A 15,335-nucleotide genomic window follows, 5' to 3' on the forward strand; every position below is an offset into this window, starting at 1 on the left:
GGCATCCCCTGGATGTGGGCTGGAGGCACCCCAGAGTCAGCGCAGTCTACCCTGTCCTCCATGGCTACAAAACTCTGCAGAGGCATGAGTGCTGGGTATCCCGGTGCCAAGACCAGTCAGGCCGGGGCACCCCCTGAGAATGGTGAAATTGCATTCACCGTTCTGTTCTCACGGAGGCCAGAAGCTTGACTTGCACACTTCAGCCATTTCTTTAAGCAGCGGGATTAAAGCATTGTCATCTCGTTAAACCTGACTTAAGCAGGTAGTTCCCTGAGCCCTAATACATCCCAGGCTTGAAGTTTTGGCTGCGTGAGGGTTTATAGTACTTTGTCTGCTGTTTTTATGGGGCAAGTGGGTTGGTCATCAGTACAGAAGCAGCTTTTCTAGGGGCAGCTGTGATTCTGGTTCTTTGAACCAAGCAGAAATTGCATCAAGGCTTTGACCCAGCTGGTTGTGTGAGTGAATGTCCTGGTCCCTAGCAGGCCGTGTAGTCGGTCATGTATTACATCAAGGCTCCTTTGGGGCCTGGGGACCCCCTGGGCTTCTGGGCTATGGTTGGTAGTGCTGGGGCTTCCAGCAGGAGCTGTGTTGGGTGAGGGCCGAGTTCAGACCCAGCCAGGTTTCTCCTAAAGAGACTGGGAGCCCAGACCACGTTCCAAGCTTGCAGGCATCTGCCCCGCCTTGCTGGCTGGGTTCCAGGTGGGAGAATGTGCCAAGCCCACAAGCAGCCCGTAACTTTGGAATTCTTTTATGGGAGTTACTTGAGCCAGTGAGGGGCAGCTTTCTTGGTCACTCTCAGTTGCAGGAACAGTAGAAACGAACAAACGCCCACATCATTCTGAGTGAGCTTCTTGAGTAGGGCTCATTATCCACAGGTTAGGCAACCCTTGGTGCCAGTCCCCTCCGCCAGACTGCTGTCTCACGTTGCTCACACAATCTGGATTGTGTCGGAGGGCTTGGGCCTGTATTTTTTCAAGTTATGTAGACGAGGAAGATAGTAGAAGGTGGGGAAACAGACAGAAATATTATTTTATCGCACAGCATTAAGCTGCGACTTGCGGAGAGACACGCCAAGAGTGGATTAAACGAATGAGTTTTCATTTTCCTTGACATAACTGACTTGAGAGGAGGGCAGTTGAATGCAGGAGGGAAGGCACCCACTGCACCTTCCTTCCCTCTCTCCACGCAGCCATCCTCACCGGCTCCACGTGGCTGCTCCATCACGTTCTTTAAAGAGTTTGCCACAAAACCACACCCACTTGCCTCCTCTTGCATCTCATTGGCCGGAACCTGGTCACATGACCCTCCCAGTACTGTAGAGACTGGGTGATGCCGTTCTTAACAGGGCTATTGCTGCTCCAAATTATGAGTGTTCGGTTAACCCAGGAAGAGCAGTTATTATGAAGGCAATTAGGAGTCTCTGCCACACGTCTTTTAAAAGATAAGGGGATGAAGTAAACTGTTATGATTATGTGGTGGAAATCTGGGTAGCCATTAGGAATAATGTTCTTGATTAATATTTAAGGATATGGATGAAGCTCACTAGGGAAGCAAGACACAAAATTGTATGTAATTGTCCTCATTCCCTTTAAAATGTATATAAATATACTAAGATGTTACCACTGATTGTGGGTGATTTTTATTTCCTTCATACTTTTTTGTATTTTCAAGATTATCAACAATAGGCACTTACTGCCTTTATGATCGGGGGAAAATGGCAAACTTTAAGTGTAAGGAGTGGAGAACTTGGTAATTACTACCTCATATCTGAAATATGCTTGATGGAAAAAATAAAATGAGTAATAAAGGGGAAAATCTATAAACATGTAATGATAATGGAATGATGATAAGTAACCATAGTACTATGGATTCATCAAGAACAGATCCCATCATACTAATAAGATAAAATGAAATAACGTACATGAATTCTCATTGAAAAAGGAAGTTGTATTGTGCAAATGCAAACTTATATTCTGGGGACTGTAAATGTACTTCAGAAACATTCACCGCTCTCCCTCAGCATTCTTTCAATGTTACTCAGTGGCAACTATTTCCTCCATTCTTGCATTGGAAACACTGGGGCATGTGGAGCTTTGCAGCTGTTTGTTAAGCACCTGTTAGTTGTAAATGCTCATTTCTGTGAGAGATTATAAAAGAGTAGAAGAAATGATCCCTGCCTGTGATCTTTTTTGGGGATATGAGACACACACCCACATACAAGATTAACAGGATTCAAGATGACCTTCCTTAATTACGAGGTAGTAGGGCAGGGCAATAAATATCCTGGACAGTCCAAGGTGTGAGGAATTCTTGAGCTGAATAACTGGGGAAGCTCCAAGGAGTAGACCTACCTGTTCCTGGAAGGATGGATGGTAGGAGCAGGCTGAAGAAGAGGACCCAGGGGTGTTGGAGTTCAGGAGTTTGGTTGAGGAGTTCAAGGGGCAGTGAGCAGGTCATTGTAGCTAGCAAAAGGATGTTGGGCCAAGATCAACGGTTGCAGTCCCATTTTCTTCCATCTTTTGTATCTAGCTTTCTCTGCTTTCCCGTCTACCATGCCAGTCTACTTTTTTCAAAGACGGATAGAATTACAAGTGTGAATATCATAGATTTATTAAAAACAAAAACACAGAAAACCCCGTGTTCCTAGGACCTAATCAAATTTAGAGCCTCAAGAGAAATTTTTGCATGTGTTAAACCTTCACATGTGCTGAATCTTGACTAAAACAAAGACTAATAAATAGGAGTAGTACATTGATTTCTGAGCTGTTTGTGTTGAGGGGAACTCCAAATGCTGGTGAGAGCTCTGTTTTTATTTAATATTTTCATTCGTAGCTTGAAAACAACAAATAGTAAATGAAATTTCCATGCAGTCTAAAATATTTATGTAGTAATGTGTATAATTGGAAATACTTAACAATAGAAAAATTATATAATTGCACTAGAGGTGTTAGGAATCTTAGTGTATTTCACTTTAAATTTGTACTTTCAAAAAAATTTTTATTGTGATAGAATTTTAGGCTTACAGTAAAGACTAAAAAGAATTCTTACATACCTTTATCCAGATTTCCAAATTTTAACTTTTACTACATTTGCTTTATCAAACTCTCTGTTTCACACCCTTTCGCTCCCTACTTGTGTAACAGATAGATGCAGATACGCACATTGTTGTTGTTCTGTACCATTTCAGAGTAGATTTCAGACATGGTGCTCTTTGGTCTCTCAATATGTTAGTGTATATCTTCTAAGAACAGGAACACCAACTTAAGTAAGCACGCAGAGATTACCCAAATCACAAAATAGCGTTGATACCAAACTTTTTGATAATCTACAGATCTTGCTCAAATTTTCCCAGTAATGCCCTTTCCATGAAAGAAGATCCCAGATCACTAGCAGTGTTCATCTGCCCTTTCTAACATCCTTGAATCTGGAATAGTTCCTCAGTCTTTTGTTTTTCTTTTACAACCTCAAAATATTTGATGAGTACAGATCCATTATTTTGTAGGTGTCCTTCAATGTAGGTTCGTCTGGTGTTTCCTTATCATTAGAATCTGTTTTTGTGTTATGGTAGAAATTCCAAAAAAATGACATGTTCTTCCTAGAGCCATTCTATCAGGAGGGACATACTGCTGATTTGTCTCTTCATTGATTACTTACTTTTAGTGATATTTGATAGTTGATGGTGAACCTCATGTAAGGTAAAAGATGAGGGAGGATCTGGGCTGGTGGAAGGGTTGAGATACTTGCTGCTGTAGATGTGGTTCCATGTGGAAGAAATAGGGAGAAAGCAGCTAAGGTGTCTAATGTGGGTACCGAGGTGGGTCCTGATGCTCTAAATGGGAGACAGCAAGTTGAGAAGCCAGTGTGGGTAAGAAAGGACCAAGAAGAGGATGTTACCATTAAAACCACAAATTCTTCCCTCATCTCCCACTCTTCTAAGTGAATATAACGCTTAACTAGTACCACAGAGTCTTACACATAATTATAATTAAGTGCTGTTTATCTCTTATTGTTCAGAAAGGTTTGACAACGTTGTTTGGCTGTTTAATACTTTCTTACTGTTCATCCCTGAAATCTTAAACCTCTGTGGAGCAGCGACCGTGTGTTATCCTACTTCTTTCACCAGTACCTGATCCTGGATCTCTCCTGTCGATTAGTAGCTCAGCCAGTGAGCTACTTGGGTGCCATCTTGCTGGATTCCTATGGATGCTGCAGTGGGCTCTGAGCCTTCTGTCCCATACACTTACTCTGCTCTGTTCTTGTTGCTATTGTTGTCTTTTTCCTGCCACCACAGTCATCCAACGCTTTTGATGATTAGTGAGCACTAGCCCAGAAAAACCACCGTGAACAAGTCGGTGCATGGACCTGGGTTATGGTTGGGAGAGCTGCTGCCTTGAGAAGAAAGTGCCTGGTCATGTACAGTGTCACTTCTCTTTGGTTTCTTTTTCTTTTTTAATGTTCACTTATTTGTTTTGAGAGAGAGAGAGCATGAGCGCGAGCAGGGGAGGGTCAGAGAGAGGCAGAATCCCAAGCAGGCTCCGTGCCCAGTATAGAGCCTGATGCAGGGCTCCGTCCCATCAACCGTGAGATCATGACCTGAGCTGAAACCAAGAGTCAGAGGCTCAACCAACGGAGGTACCAGGCGCCCCCCCCTTCTCTTTTGTTTCTGCAAAAGATCCTACTCTTCCTGGATCTGTTACTTTTTACCTTGGCCACAAAGTTGACAGGAAGTGACCACATGAGCAAAAACAGATATGCCACCCAAATAAATGCGGATTCCAGGTTTAAACAGGTGTCAGCAATAAATAGAAGAAGAGTCCAACTGCTTATTGACTTCAGAGGGCACTAGCTCGTGGGGTCCTGGTATAGCTCCTGACAGCCTTCAGGCTTGGGCGTGTTTTGTCTTCCAAAAGGTGTTTCCTGTGTCCTTCTGTCCCTTGAATGGAAAAGGTGTGGGCACACACAATGTACAAATAACACTTTGTCTTCCTACTCTGAATTACATCAAGTACACCTCTTTATTTGATAAGGTGCACATTTCTAGGGTTCTTTTATCTGGGTGATGCCATTCTGGACTTTGCCCTTACTCTGCTTAAAATTGCTGGTTTTTCTGCATTTAGTGTAAGTACCCAGGGTAATCACATAATATGCTACTCTGCCATCATTTTCTTTGCAGAGTAGAATTACTCCTCTCAGCAAGGTCACAGATGATAGGCTTCAGATATGTTCCAGGCTGGTGCTGAGAAGGCCAGCTGGATGGTCTCATGCTGGGTTAGTGAGACCCAACCCTGGATCCTCCAGGTCATTTCTGTTCAGCCCATTGCTGGGAAAAATTCATGTCAATGAAGTGCATTTTTAATTAGTGTATGTGCAGCGCTCCTCCAAAGTTGAGAAATCAATAAATGCTTATGACGTTTAAAAATGCCATGTTGTATGGGGGGCGGGGTGGGTTGGGAAATCGCACAACCCTGAGGATAAGATATTCCCCTCTGCAAAGATAATGACCTGTCATGTTTTTGGAGAACTTCCTTCCAGAAAGGCTGTAATTTAGGGAATGTGGATATTTACTGCTTCTTCTGTCATTCCCAGGTCATTTTTTGGCATCAGGTAGAGCTGTGACTGTAGGTTAATGTGTTTGTGCCTGTGTCAGTGATGGGTAGGGCTGCCCCGTTGGATTCCATGAAAAAACGTCACTTCTGTGACTTTGAATGTGTTCAAAGAGGTGAAATTGCTTTGAACATCCTCTAGAATAAAATGGAAAGGCCCATGAATGTCTTCATACATTGTTCTGTGACCCAGTGTCCGTCCCATTTCCTTCTGCGGCTCCTAAAACTCTGAGGATAACCTTCTCTGGTTCTTTTCCTTCCTTTCTCATGCCAGTGAACATTGGAAACTCTCAGATCAGTCCTGTTTGCAAGAGCTTTTATTTATTTGTTTTAATTTTTTTTCTTTTAGAGAGAGAGCACACAAGCAGGGGTGAGGGGTGGTCGGGGGTGGGGGGGGAGAGAAGAGACAGAGAGAATCTTAAGTAGGCTCCATACTCGGTGTAAAGCCCAATGTGGGGCTCAATCCCATGACCCTGGGATCATGACCTGAGCCGAAATCAAGAGTTGGACGCACAACCAACTGAGCCACCCAGGCACCCTGAGCTTTTTAAAAGTTACATGGGAATTTAGGGGCACCTGGGTGGCTCAGTTGGTTAAGCATCCAACTTCAGCTCAAATCTTGATCTCATGGTTTGTGGGTTTGAGCCCCGTGTTGGGATCTGTGCTGACAGCTCATAGCCTGGAGCCTGCCTCAGATTCTGTGTCTCCCTGTCTCTGCCTCTCGCCTGCTTGTGCACGTTCTCTCTCTCTCTCTCTCTCTTTCTCTCTCTCTCTCTCTCTCTCTCTCAATAAATAATGTTTATAAATAAATAAACATTATTAAAAAAGTTACATGAGAAATTAGATCCCAGCCTTTCTGAACTGGCTGACCTTGGTCAAGTTACATAACCCCGAGATTCATGACCTTTTCAGGTAACCTGATGAATGAAATGATCCTTCACCCGAGAAAAAAATGCATACATATGACAGATTTTGCATGTTTACTTCAGGATCCCAACTGCACACCTCTAAAGTATTAGATCTTACATCTGTGGAAGGAGATGGCCGTGCACATCTTGGAGGTCTGTCTCATTAATTCTCCTGTGGCAGTTAAGTGAGAGAATGTACGTTAGCATGACACCTGGCACATTCTTTCTGAACCTTGGTCTCTCTTCTTCCATTTCTTTCCCTCTTCGGTTCTCTCTCTTCCAGGCACTGTGCCTTGACTTACAGTACATTTGCCAAGGGAGAAAAGTTAGTCTTAGTTCACTTTTGGATCATTTGTTAGGACAGAGCCCTGCCAGATTTTCATTTTATCTGTCCACAATGATTTCTTTGTTCCTTTTTTTCCCCTCTCGCCACTTTGGGTTTCTCATGGCCGGAAGCATCGCATTATCTTTCTGGTCTGAAGTTTCAGTACACCCATTTCCTTCCTGTGGGAGGGGTCTCATGTTGGTTGTGCTTGGGGAAGCCCTGGGTCTGCCTCTCCCACTCATGGCCGCCCTGGGGTTTTGCAGAATCTTCAAGGTGGCATTTCCTCTATCCTTGAGGGCAAGGGAAGCCGCACTCCAGCTTTCAGGCTTCAAACAAGCATGTCCTTGGCCCACAGCCACACAGCTCCACAGAGGGCCTTTCCGGCACATATCAGGGCCTTCATCAGTGGTGGATTTGGGAAGAGCCAGCCCTGTTGGTGGAAGACTTTGTTGTGGGTCGGAGGTAACCCTGATCACAGTGGTGACCTGCCTCCTTGGCCAGTCAGAGGCAGTGAGAGGCCCCTTCCATCTCAGCATCGAAAAGCCTGCCTCTCTCGCTGTTCCTTGTACCCCATCCTATAGACTCTGGGTCTTGGCTCCTGCCCTCGGCACATTGGGTGGGGGCAAGGCCTGAGGTCATTTTTAACACTCATTAGAGAGCAATCAATGCAGCAGTGCTCACAAAGGTTTGTCACAGCCCAGGTGGCTGACATGACCCGGAATGGAGCCACCTTCAAGGGGAAGGCTTATCTGAAGCACCCATGGCCTAACTCAGGACCTAGTGTGCTTGTTTGTGAGGTGAGCACCCACCTGGATTACAGCGATAGGACCTCAGTGAGATTCTGCCACAAATGCCTTCTTCCCCTTGGCCTCTTCGCCTTTTGGCCTGCCTGGTCCATGGCCCGGTCGTCGGTCTTGTCATTCGATTCCAGCCCTGCTTGGATACAGGTAGTCACCTGAGAATACCTGGTGGTAGGAGGCCTTCAAGTCATGGGTTCATTTTGAAAATGTAAAAACTTTTAGGTTCTTATGCTAATGTTCCATTTGCTATTTAATATAGTTGATTAAGGTCGTTCAGCTGGCTTTCACTGGCCTGAGGGTAGGAAAGAATGCAGAATCCACTTTTTAAAATAATCTGATAGGCAGACAAATGTTGGCCTCACCTGATGCCTGCTCAGACTCTCCCAGCTGGGAATACACCGACACCCCCCCACCTCCCACCATTGTCATTCACATCCGCCATGATTCCGGAGACTGTCATTCTTCAGGGAACATCATCACGGCCCACAAACTGAACACCACTTCCACTGGGTCCCCGTAGGCTCCATCTTCAAACTCTAGCTGGATGTTTCCAAATAGCTTGTTGCCGTGTGGATGATTGATGGCTTTCATTCTTGGTACGGATGCTGACTTAGACCACAGGTGTTGGAACTGGGGTTTGGTAGCCCTAATGTGCACCGTCAGTGTGACTTAGGAGCAATTGTTGGCCAAGAAGAGAGGGTCAAGGGAACACGGGCCACCTGAGAGGTAAATGCCTTGCTACCCACATGATTCGGCACTTCAAAGTTCGGAAGCTTTCAAAGTTTTAAGTACGTGTCTTTTGATACGTGACAACCCATTTCCAAGATCTAATGTTTAAACTATTGGAGTGGCACAGGAATACTTTGCATCTTCCTAAGACAGGGGGTAAGCACACCTTCACAACTGCTTTCAAGCACACTGCAAACAAATACAATAGGAATTTGAGTTGCTACTAAATAATGATGCGGTTGTGTCTGTACGTATGCCTGTATATTTTCTAGTGTGTATTTAATGCAGCTTCCTCTGTGCCAGGCATCTTCAGAGCCGTGCAGACGTGGTGGTGAGCATGGGGTGGCAGACTGAGGGCCTCGCTGGTGCAAGGGGCCTGGGGCAGGAGGAAGGCCGGTGTAGCTGGCATGTCCTGGGGAAGAGGAGGCAGGTAGCACAGTTCACTAGACCTACCTCTGTCAGCAGGCCCAGGGTTGGGGGGTTGGATGCTCTGAGAGGAGGAGTGGCCTGACAAGGTTGGATTCACCTGTGGGAAGCACAGTTTACACCTTGTCTGCGTAGAGGTTTCTCTCTCAGGAGGTGAAGACACAGAAACTGAGTCAGAAAATAGATCCCTCTATTCCTGTGTGAAATCTTTAAATCATAAAGGACTTTCACATTCCTGTATCTTTTGCATCTTGGCGATTTCACTTTTTCAGAGAGAGTTTTCTTCCAGTCCTGGACTCTGGTTTGCAGCAAACATCTGGAGCTGCCGTAGGCCTGGATTGTCCTCCTGCTCTCCTGGGACTGGAATTCCTGAGGGTGTAAGGGATTCACTGGTGTAGTGAGACGTATGCGTGAGTGGGGAAAGTTCTGTCTTTTTACAGATTTTGAGGACTGGTCTGAGATCCAGGGAACGACCTGTTCTTGCATCGGGGGCCTCAGGGATGCCCACGTGGCAGTGCTTGAGCTCACCCAGAATAGGGTGTCCGCCCTCATCCTGGGGATTCGGTTTACTCTGTGCCGTTACTGATGTGAGAGTTTCCATGAAATGCTTAGAGGAAAGATCTAGAGCCCCTTTATCTTGGCTGATGTTATTCTTTATAGAGAGACTTAAATATACAGAAGGGGGGCGTGCTGTACGACACCTGCAACAAGACAGCCCTGTGGCTGCAGGGCATCTTAGGTACCAGGGTGCTTCCAGAAGAGCAGTGTAGACATACAGAGCGAAGAGTGTCCCACGTCTGCCAGCTGGACAGCTGGTGGGTTGGCAGAAGGGAAGGTACGAGAGAAAGGCAGAAGCGGACTAGTTGCCATAGGCCAGGGAGGACAACAAGGTGAAGAAAAGTGGAGAAAGTAGTGTTTGTAACTTGGGGGAACTCTGAGAGCCCGTAAAGCCAATTTCATGCAAAAAATAAAATTCATGATCTTAAGACATTAGACAAGGGGTGAACTTTTGAGAGGCGGTAGGGGAACAGCCAGGCTCGGGTAAAGATCTGGAGAGAAAGGGTGGTTGAAGGTTTAGCCAAATCCTTGCCCTGCATTTTGAAAGAAAATTCTCTCTGAAAAAGTGAAAGGGAGGGAGGAACACGGGGTAGCAGCTCCAAAGGTGATCCAGGAGTTTGTAAATTATGAAGGAGGCAGAGAGACAGATATTTGTTAAATGATGAAGCGAAAAGTGTACTTTGCAAGTTTTTTTTTAAATTTTTATTTATTTATTTATTTTTTTCAACGTTTATTTATTTCTTGGGACAGAGAGAGACAGAGCATGAATGGGGGAGGGGCAGAGAGAGAGGGAGACACAGAATCAGAAACAGGCTCCAGGCTCTGAGCCATCAGCCCAGAGCCTGACGCGGGGCTCGAACTCCCGGACCGCGAGATCGTGACCCGGCTGAAGTCGGATGCTTAACCGACTGCGCCACCCAGGCGCCCCAGCAAGTTTTTTTTTTTTTTTAATAGCTGATAAACATGTGGATCAGCAGCTTCCCATGGGAAAATGGAGACATTCAAAATGATTCCTGATGGAACAGGAAAGGGGTGTCTGTGCACTATCCTGCACCCGCTCCTTCAGGGGCGACCCACTAGAACGGGCTCTATGTTTCCCTCCCTGCTCTAAACAGAAAGGAGTTTTCCTGGATGGGGGAATCTGAATGTATTGAAAACAGTGGGAACGAGAGCAGTGTTCTGTATTTGAGCTTGACCCCCTGGGAGGAAGGATCTGGTCCAGAGAGAAGGCAGTGCAGGGCTGCAGCTGCCGGGGAGTGTTGCCTCCCAGCCATGCATGGGGCCACAGACATCCATCACCCCAAGAGGCACCCAGGTAGGAACTCTCCACCCCTTCAGAGACACCCAAGTCATGGCCTTTAAAACAAGCTCTTCTTGGAGGTGAGTTAGTTGAGCATCTCATTTTTGATTTCAGCTCAGGTCATGATCCCAGGGTTGTGGGATCAAGTCCCACAATGGGCTCTGTGCAGAGCATAGAACCTGCATGAGGAGTCTCTCTCTCTCTCTCTCTCTCTCTCTCTCTCCCTAAAAAAAAACCAACCAAAAAAAAAAAAAGCCCCTCTTCTCCCTGTTTTTGCTTATCACCTATTTCTGGAAACCGGCCTTGGGATCTCATGGCCCGGCAGCACAGCTGCTTTGGAGAATGTTGTTGGAGTAGGCTCCTCCCTAAACAGACTCCCCTGGCTTCGGGAATATGAACCGGGATCGGCCAGACAGGTGTATCCTTACGTTCATAACCAGAAGTGGCTACAACCAAACTGTTAACATTTTGTCTAACTGGTGCCCTGCTGGGCAACTCTGTAGACGGAGGAATGCTGTTGGCAAAACTCGTTGCCGCCCAGAACTCTGCCTAAAGTTGAGCTTGAGCCTTTGTTTTTTTCTGTTGTAACTTGGAGGAATTTAAAGCTGTATTCTAAGTTCCCGGATGTCTTTTTTCTCCCTCTATGTCTATGTCAGGCAGAAATAAGTAAGGTCTTGTGTATGAACCAACAGATTTCCAGAGATTTTGACCATAGGGAAGCTGGGGAGAAAGCTGAGGGGCAATGACAAGTAGGATTTTGTGCCTTGCCTCCCTTTGGCCTCACTGAGACGATCATGGTTGTTGCAGAAACCCACACCCACAGACAGCCCTTTGACCCATTTCCACCCACATAGAAGGGAATCCAGAGAACTTTCCTGCCTTCTGGACGTGAAGAGAACAGCTGAGTTGGTAAGAGGGGAAAAGAAAGAGAATTGGCTTAACCGTTTATTTATCTGAGCTGGTTATTTCTAGAAAGAGTAAGTCAACATCATCCTTTCGGTAGAAATGCCCTTCTGTGGATTGCTGAAAAAAAGGAAAACAGCTGAAAGATGGAAGTTCTGTTCCCTTTTTGGAAACATGCAGTTGTGTTGCCTCGTTGGAGAAGCCCAGTCGACGCGGGGAGGGCTTGCAGACACAGGCGGAAGCCAGCAGGGAGAGGATGCGGAGGTGGCCCGGGGAAGCCCCTGCAGTGGCCAGCCTGGCCCGCCTGCCAGCTCGGTGGACACAGGAGCTGAGTGTGAGAAGCAGGCAGAAGCTGAGGCCGAGCCGGGCACGGCTTTCTAGATTAGCTCTCTGCAGCTTCCCTGTTTGGATTGGCCCGAAGCTGGCACAGGAGGCTCAGCCAGCTTTCCAAGGGGAAGCCGGTCTGCCAGCCGGGCAGGGACGGTGCCTCCCAGCGCCCTCTGCCCTCCTACCTTGCCCAGGTTGCGGCAGCTCGTGCATAAATGGGGCAGCGCGTCCACGTCTCTCCTTCCCTCTGCACAAATTGGAAATGACTAACCTTGCCATATTTAGTGCAGCGCTAACGGCCACTCGCCTCTGAGGGGTAATCATGCAGGCATAAATTCGGAAAGTTGCTAAGCTATGAGCAGTCTTATGAGCATTAAAAGTGTCCTCTTTGCCAGAAAGGTCATTCATAACTTGGCTACCCTGCTGATGTACAGTCAGTGATATTGATTGATTAATGTATGAAAGCACTGGATCCATTTGCTTCTATGAAAGAGAATAAAGTGCAGTCGACTCCCTCTTTATTTTCACCTCATCCTTTTGTTTGAAGGACATTTTCCCCCTTCTTTTTGTTTTGCCGGCTAGGTTTAAGGGGGTTACAAAAAGCCAGTTTCTGCCAAGTAATGTGTTCACAAAGAGAACATTGATTCACATCAGTGTCGCTTGAATTACCCTTAAAGGTTTGCCAAGGAGCTGCTCTTATATTAACCTTCTGTTCGTGGAGGAAGAAATAAATAAATAAGTCATAAAGTCAAACTCGTTGCTTTGGATTTCACTCGGGGCCTGATCTCACATAATTCCTCCCGTGGCTGACTGTGGTGAAGGACATTGCCCAGAAGGTCCCCGGTTAGGTTTTGGGGTGTGAGGTGCAGGACGCCAAGGGAGGCGAGCCCACCCCCACCCCCCGCTGCCCCCCGCCGCCTGAGCCCTCCTGGGGACCAGATCATGGAACCGACTGAATTTACTTCCAGCACAGAGATTAGTTCTGACTGGCTGCCTCGCATTCAGGCTGAGAAGCTGCGGTCCCTTTTCTTGCTCTCTTAGGCAGTTCACACAATCAGGTGGTGGAAAGGGCAAGGGAAACCTTTCTTTGTCTGAGAGATGAAGGATTCTGGTGGGGAAGGCAACTTTGTTTTTCAGCTCCCATGGAACGAATTCGTTATTACAGTCTTCTGAGTCCTCCTTAAATCTCCCAGTTCTCTACAAACTTAGCAAGGCCATAGCCTGAGGATGGGGAAGAAGGACTCCTTTGCGTTTTCAAAGCTCAAATGAAGTTTGTTGAGTTGTTGCTGTTTTAATTTTTCTGTGAGCAGATAGTCTGAAGACTTTCCTGTTGAAAACCCAAAATGGTGTTGGTGGTCTGTGAAACCTAGAGTGTATTGATTGCCCTGTGATTTGGCAAGCCTTGAGTATTCTCTGAGTTGGAGCATTTTGCAGACTAATGGCGTTCTGTTACTAAGGTTTTCTCTTCAGTGATTTTCTTTTCTGGAAGATAGCTCAGTGCTAGGCACATACGAGGTCATTGGTCAGTGTTAGCTGACTGGCCATCTTGGATTCTTCAGCATTTGACACATGACCACTTTCATAGTCCGAAGCATTTGGAAACAGTGTCCCCAGCGTGCTGGGAAGCTAGGGCAATGTGGACTTAGGGCGCCCAAAGCTGTGCTTAGCTCCTGGGGGGCACAGCCTGAGGCATAGCCTGCACATACCAGTGGGGAGGTCTCCAGGTTGGCTGTCCCAGGTGTGGAATGCCCTTGGGAGCCTTGGAATGAAAACTGGTCGCCCTGCCTGTCTGTTCCTATAAGCCGGACCCCATGCACCTGGCAAAAGCTATTTGACCTGGGTGTGAAGGTGGCCCAAGCTGTTCATTCAGCAGCGTCCAGCAGAAGGCCAACACACAACACAGTTCCTGGAACAACCAGTTTCATATCAGTTCACAGCTCGTGAACAGGGAGGGTGTTGATGGCTGAGAGTCCCAGAGGAATCTGTGCTTTGGAAGCATTGCTGTCTGTCTTCCTGGGAGTCTGGGCTGTCAGAGCCTCGTGTACCTCCTGTCTGCCCATGGCCCAGGGGGTATAAAAGCAGCAGGTGAAGAAGTAGGTTGGTTTTTCCCCCCTCCCATGGAAGCTGGCAGGTGTCTAAGCTCCTATGAATTCTTCTTAGTTAAAAGGGGCTCTCGGTAAACTGGTTGTACCTGGCCGATGCTTTGATGGAGAAGCAGTTTTAATTGGGAGACACAGGAAGCCCCCTGTGCCACACCCCTGGCTTTTGCACAGCACTTTAAATAATATCTTGTGTTTGGCTGCGAGCAGTACAGGGTTACTGGTGGCTTATGGTCTGACCACAGCGCCGTTGCTCCCGGCAGCCTCACTGGCTTCTTCTTAGTTCTCGGACATGGCAGGGGAGCCACAGACAGGTAGAGCGTCCAGCTTTGCAGTTATATGTGTACCACATCGCCAGTTGCCCTCCCTCCACACCAGCTGGAGCTCATTGCCCAGCTAACCCTGAGACACAGGTGACAGGTTGGCCCATATGGGGAGCCAAACAGCTTTATGTGATTGTTTAATTAAAACCTTGGTTTTCTAATTGCAGTCTCAACACAGGTGCCTTTTGTTAATGAAAGACAACCTCCGCGCTTGGTGCTCTTGCTCAAGGCATTTCTTTCCCCTTTTTCCCAGCTTGAAAAGTGCCATTTTTGTTCCCACCATCGGGCAAGGGGCGCGTCTTGCCGTTGGGGGAGACGTCCCACTATTCCTTTTCCTTTTGTCAGCCCGTGTCCGTGTCTTATCTCGGCCGTGGTCGCCTCTCTGATTTCATATTGTAGGGAGTCAAATTTGTAAGCCCCTTCACCTGCTGGAGTAATCAGAAAGCCCAAAGAAAACCACCATGTTTCTCCGACGTAAGCGTTATTTTCCAGATTCCTGGCGCAAGAGGTGAAATGGATATAATGTTCACTTTGAAAGGGGGAAACCTCCCCTGATTTCCACATGAACCCCGGCACCTTCATCTCCTCCGCCTCCCTCTGCTGAGGCGATAGGAGTCAGCTCAAAGGAGATGCTGAGAGCGAATCCATTTTCTCTTCCTCTGTCTCCACAGAATAAATTAGAATTTGCCCGATTTAATAAAACGGCTTCGTCTCTCTGCCATCTTCCCCATCTCCAGAGTATTCCCTCCATAGCGGCCTGCTCTCCTATAATGGATCTCTGTGCCGTATCTCCTCCTTACAGGCTGGTGGCTTCACAGGCGATGCTCTCGCTCGCTCCCACGCACACGCTGTTTCACACATGTGCGTGCATGCCACCTTTGGGGGATCCTGAGGGCCGAAGGTGCAAAAATTTGTCACCAGATCTCATTTTCCCCATTGTCAGGCGTGATGGTTGTAATTGATGTAGAGGTTGGTGCGGCTTGCCGCCCGTCTGCCATCAACTCAGCCTCCCAGAGTTGACGCGACCACAAGGT

At 47.1% G+C, this 15,335-nt stretch overlaps 1 protein-coding gene and 1 long non-coding RNA gene across 2 annotated transcripts in view; both read left to right on the forward strand.

Annotated features, from left to right (window-relative positions):
• Positions 1–15,335, forward strand: part of ZFHX3 (zinc finger homeobox 3) — a 240,715-nt gene that overhangs the window by 154,444 nt on the left and 70,936 nt on the right.
• Positions 10,897–12,632, forward strand: LOC121009735 (uncharacterized). The gene is made up of 2 exons (XR_005780808.1): positions 10,897–11,558; positions 11,653–12,632. It is a non-coding gene; the product is annotated as an uncharacterized LOC121009735 (long non-coding RNA).

This window comes from Herpailurus yagouaroundi, unplaced genomic scaffold (assembly GCF_014898765.1).
Source record: "Herpailurus yagouaroundi ecotype Mexico unplaced genomic scaffold, PumYag 190, whole genome shotgun sequence".
NCBI classification, from domain to species: Eukaryota; Metazoa; Chordata; class Mammalia; order Carnivora; family Felidae; genus Herpailurus; species Herpailurus yagouaroundi.